Source organism: Lissotriton vulgaris, chromosome 11, assembly GCF_964263255.1.
Source record: "Lissotriton vulgaris chromosome 11, aLisVul1.2, whole genome shotgun sequence".
Classification (NCBI taxonomy): Eukaryota; Metazoa; Chordata; class Amphibia; order Caudata; family Salamandridae; genus Lissotriton; species Lissotriton vulgaris.
In genome coordinates, this window is record NC_141699.1 from 192997235 (window position 1) to 193003234 (window position 6000).

Consider the following 6000-nt stretch of genomic DNA (forward strand, 5'->3'; position numbering starts at 1 on the left):
GTCACATCTTTTAACTTGTAAATAAGCCCCTGAGTTTAAACACAAATTAGTAGCATGGTTGGGGCCTCTGAATGGCAGTGACTGGAAAAATACCTCGCTGGTCCAGTGTGCAATTGTTATGCCTGCCAGATTGTGACTCCTACAACTAAACTAATTGCGCACCTCGAACTTCACACCTGAGTGACTCTAGCAAGATCCCTTCACCCCATATCTTTATGTATGAGGAGCCAGCGGGATTCTTCCATATTGTTTGGGAATGCCCAATGATCAATATTAGATTGTAATCCTATATACCTTATCTATAATTCTGGTGAGATCGGTGAACCAATCCCCTTGGTCTGCCCTACTAGGGACCTTTGAAGACTTTGGAGGCCGAGAGATGAACGTACCACAGTTGGCTTTAGAACAATGATAGACAAGAAGGACAAAGCCAGACAATGGACAACCCCATCAGCACCACCTATTTTAAACAGACCCCACTGGATGGACCAGTGAGCACTATTCAAAGAATCAATTTAGAAAGCCTGGGGCTTCCCCCATAAATATAAGAAAGTCTGGCGGCAGTCGTGGGACCTCTTCAGTAGTTTATCTAGTACAAGTAATATATAAATCTACTCCTGTGTCTGCTACATATTTTATCTGAAATTGTGTTGATACAGATGTAATGCTTTTTCTTTTAAGAAAATACTGGTTATAAAAAGAGTACTGCATGGAACATTGGGGGCACGCGTCCATTTTTTGCACAGCACAGCAAACCACCTTACTGAGCTGTGTGAAAGGGCTGGAATGCGCCGTATTTAACATCCCAGTGCGCAGACCTGTCCTTTCCCTGCACTGGCGCACTCTTGGCAGGCTAGCGCCAAAGCACGCACCGTTGCACCATGGTGTAGGGGTGCGTGCGTTACAAGCAGGATTGTTTTTGTGCAGGAAGGGACACCTTCCTGCACAATAACAATCCTCTGAGGCATTTTCCTCTTTAAATCCATGCTACAGAATGCTGCGCACATAGAAAGAGGAAACAGTAAGAAGAAACAAAGATACTGCTCCTCGGTACACCTCACCTGGGGAAGCATAGCCTTTTGATGCATTCCCAGGTCTACCTGTAATGGTAAATCTGGAAATGTGCCAAATACATGAATGGATGCTGTGAACACCCAGCTCCGCGCATGGAATGCCTCCCTGGGGCAGAGTAACACAGTGGTTTGGGCTGCTTTGCGTTACTCTAGATTTATCAAGCCATGCAAGGTGACATTGCATGACTTCTTAAATCTTACTTTAGTCTTGCACCCCACTTGGGGCATGGCACAAGGGCAACGCAGCACATTGGTCAATATTCCCCTCGGTGATATGGGTCAGGGTCAAAGTGGCAAGACACGTAACTAAAGGAAAGATGGTATATTCCCAGCTTTGAAAAATGGTGGCAGCTGAGGCATACGAGGCAGTATAGGCTACAGGACCCCCATCTACATGCCAGCCTGTCACCCCACCCCTTCCCAAGGAGCTGGGAAAGGGTGAGGTGAAATCAAAAGAGACAGACCTTGAACCTGCCAGTGCACATTTTTAAGGCTTCGGTTTCATGCTCCAGTGTTGCTCGAGGGAAGAAGGTGCTTTGTAGCTGTTAGAGGACAAATGGCTGCCAAGAACTCAAAAGGACCTGCACAGGCAGCAAGGTGAGTTAAACAACGCTTTGAAATGTGTGTGAACTTGTGAGTGAGGGTGTGTCTGTGAGAGACAGTGTAAGTGTGCATATCAGCATGTGTGTGAGTAAGGGATAATAAATAAGTCAGTCAGTGAGAGTAAGAGCATGTTTGAGCTAGTACAATTGACATTGAGTGAATAATAGTGAATGCAAGTTTGAATGGGAATGAGTTGACTGTGAATGAATGATCGAGACTGAGAATAAGAGTGCTAGTAAGTGACTGTGAATGTGTGATAGAAGAGTGAAAGTAAGAATGAGTGTTAGTGAGTGATTGGGAGGCTGAGCAAGGGCGAACGAGTAAATGCAAATGAGCCTGAGTGAGTGAGAGTATGATGTGCTTGTGAGTCTGCTGTTCTGGGCGCACCCACAAGGTTCATGCTTGGCTTACAGAGACACCCTTGACTAAAAGGTGGAATCAGCAGTAACTGGCATAACAGCACTTCTGACAAAATACTGGCATACTAGAGGTAATACTTGGCATAGAAGACCCCTATGTCAACATTCTGTAACTGAGATACTGGATGTAGTATTTGAAATAGCATGTCAAAATACTGACACTGGTATACAAGGGGTAATACGAGACAACTTTGAAAAATGCTGACATATTGGAGGCAATTATTAATATATGGGCCCTTGTTGCAAAATGATGGCGCTGGCACATTGGAGGTAGTTCTTGGCATATGGAAGGACAACCATTGCATACTGGAGGGAGGAATCCCCGATATACCAGAGGTACTGTTTTGAAATAAGAATCACCCATGGTGGCTCCGGGGACCATCTCCTCCTTCGAGTCTATCCTGCCGGAGATCCTGCACTGAAGTGGCCGATTGTGATAGCGGCCGTGCTCCGACGACCTGCTGCGAAATCCTGGGGCTTTTGCTCACCTGCAAGTGGGAGAAGCGCTCGAGCACAGCTGACGGACCGCATCAGCACGGAGACCGGGACCTCGCGTGGACGTTGAGGCCGGCCGCCAGGTTCACAACATCGGGCTTGGCGACTATGGAGTGCCGGTCGGTATTTTGCCAAGGGGCAGCTGACCTTGCAACCTATGTCCCACTGCATCGCCGACGCTGAGACAAGCGAGCCTGGCGACCTGAATGGGGGAATTACGCGAACATAAGCACCCAGACTGTTGTTTACAAAACTTTTGCCTGCACAATTTCCCGCTAACGGCGGGGGACTCCCGGCTTAGCCGAGCACTCGGAATCGGACAGGACGACGTATTGAATGGACTGTGCTTTTGGCTACATCCTGGCTCTGTCATCTGTTCCTCGCGACGCGCTAACCGGATGCCCTATGGTGCGCAGCCTGATCCGACTCGGAGTGTCTCTGTCTGATACTGTGAATGGCACAATAAGATGCATCTTGAGGAGTCGGGTGTGACTTGTGTTCGTGGACGTGTTGAGCGGAGAGACATGTCTGAAAGGGTGCGTGATAATACTCATGGCTATGGTGTTTTACTTGCAGCGGTTCTTTCCCTTCACTACGATATGGTACATTCTGGCTGCACCCTGATAGGCAAGATGGACGACATGCTGAGTGTATCAGGCCGCGTCAAAATGGCTGACTCGCAGGGTCGCAGCGTCTCTCCTCGTTCCACGACTGCCTGTGGTGAGATGGCGGCCTCACGCGACAGTGGCGCCTTTGAGATCCCAAGCCTCACAACGATTCCCGCTGCGGATGGTGATCTCCCAAGACGAAATGTGCCTCCAGAGTTTTTATCGCACCGGGAATTTTCCCCCCGCGTCGTGCTCGCAGTTCCCCGAGATCCGCCTCAGAAGGAGCTGGACATTGAGATCTTCCTCCCTGACCCGGCTGTGCTCTACGAAGCAAAAATGGTGTACTTTGTACCCCCCCTGGGACTACTGGATTTACTTGTGCTGGACACGCCGGGACGCTTACACCACAGGGACACTTTTGGACTGCCGAATACATCTTCCTCGATTGCATTGGTTTGTGGCGGCGGTAAGGAGAAAACGGGACAGGGATAAACATTTCTTCTTACGGACTGGCAGATTCCTCGTTATTGACCGCGGCAGATGGGTGGAGTGCTGTTATTTCTGATAGTGCGATGGGTTGACTTCGTGCTCTACGCTGTGTGCTGCGAACTGTTTCATGTCACCGGACTGCCTATTTTGTGTTCGCATTGTACTTGCGGGAGGGTGTAGCCGGGGGACAGCTTTCCTTTGGATTTCCATAGTTCGCCCTTTGGATTTCCATAGTTCGCATTGGTGGAGTGGAGAGAATGGGTCGGGGGCATACGCTTGTGCTCATGGTTTGGCGATCTCCTTGTTGCTGCTCTAGACATGTGGGTTGGGTGTTGCTACCTTTGACTTCGCTGTGCGCTACTCCTGTGCTTCCAATTCCTTTTGTGTATAATGTATACTATCACCGGGCATCATATTTTGTGCTGCTGCTGGCCTTACGGGAGGGTGGAGCCGGGGGACGGGTGGTGGGCTCCTCCCCGCCTTTCTTTATTTCATGAGAGTTTTAGATTAGGATTCTTTTCTTACTCTCTATATTTCGGGACTCCTTTATTGGGCGACAGGCACACTGCTAGGGGGGGGGGGTAGGCTGTAGCCAGCTGCAGGGGTGCAGGGTGGGGGGTGGATGGGGTTTTTTTTTGTTTTTATTTTTGGTTCTATGGGCCTTCTATTCTTTTTCCTTTTTTCTTTTCTGGGGTTAGACGTTTATCTTCTGGGTGGTGCGCAGCGATTCCGGCGGTTTATTACATTGTGTGCTTGTCTATCCTGATCGTACAAAACCGGAACTAACTTGTTGTACTGCGATATCCTGGTCCTGTCTATCCTTCAGAAAAAACTTTTACAATTAGACCTCAGTATCTCTGTAATTGATCCTTTGCGCTTTCTTATGTTGCAATGTACTGTAATGGAGAGCCCTCGGGCTCTTTGCTGAGTTGTATTTGCGATTCTCCATCAATAAAGGTCTTCCAAAAATAAAAAAAAATAAAAAGAATCACCCATGGTATATGGCTGGCATTAATGGGAAAATTCTGACACTGGCATATTGTGTGTAATATTTGGCAAAAGGTGATACACATGACAAAGTGCTGGCCCTGCCACAATGGAGGTAGCTTTTGGCATATAGGAGTGCCTTTAGGATGTTTTGGGGAAAAATGGGTCAACTCTTGCAGAGCATCAGGCTTCATTGGTTTCGGCACCCCATGAAAGGACTCGAATATTTAATGACTGCTCTTTCAGTCTATTGCTTTTGAGCAGATGTATAAGAACACTGGGCTTTAAAATGAACAATTTGGCCTTATTTCAAAGTGTTTTAGTGGGTGAGGTAAATCTCACAAACCGTCCTAGAGGAAGTCTTTCTCACTCATTTACAGGACTTCATGCCTATATTACGCCCGCCACTTTCAAAGATCACCAACTGCCTCTGGATTGATGCCAATACCATACTGGAGGTTAGAGAGATGATGAGTATGGCTCTGGTGGGTAAAATGGGTAAGGAAGATTTGGATGGTGCTTATTCTGCAATGGAGAGTGCTGCTGTGAACAATGGTAATCTTAGCAGGGGAAGAGTGGATCCAGAGAGTTTGACCAGGAGGCTAAAGTGAAGAGTTTTATAAAATGAAAAGGACATGAGTGGTTGAAATATTTAGTTAAATAACTATTCCTATCCCTGAATGTTCTACCAAATAACTATCTCTGATCCCTAAAGGACTCTCATCATTGTAGGAGAAGTCCTTTCATTGTTACTTTTATATTGATGTAATATTGGATTGTTCACCTCTGAAGCAATGATTTAACTGTTTTGCAAAAGTTGCTGTTGACTTTCACTGCAGCAGAAGTTCATGACTGTTCATTGATGTTGTTGGTTATATCTTTATCTAATCAACATGATCCTCGTTGGAACTACAAAGAGTTCCTTATTAAGTACAACACAAGGCCCATTTTAGTGTTATAGCCAATTGCACAATGGCTGTGAAAGACTCATTTGAAGACAAATTCATTGATAAACCAGTCAGATAGCCACACCCCTAACATCCATAGAAAACTAGCCCTCTTTAGCTAAGTTTCATAGCTCCCACATTTTCTCAGTGCTCTTGTGTGACATTCAAGTTGGTGTGCTGTGTGACACTTTCTTGTGAGTAAATCAAAGCAATGACCAGTATTTGAGTGCCTCTCAGGGAGGTTTCTGTTACTTCGCATAACAATGAACATACGCCTAAAACATGCGAGATGTATTGGTGTTGCCAAGGCTTGTAAGCAGTGTCAGATCCAGAATGTTAGACTGTGAAACAAATATTACTAGGTCTGTGGGAGAGGTAG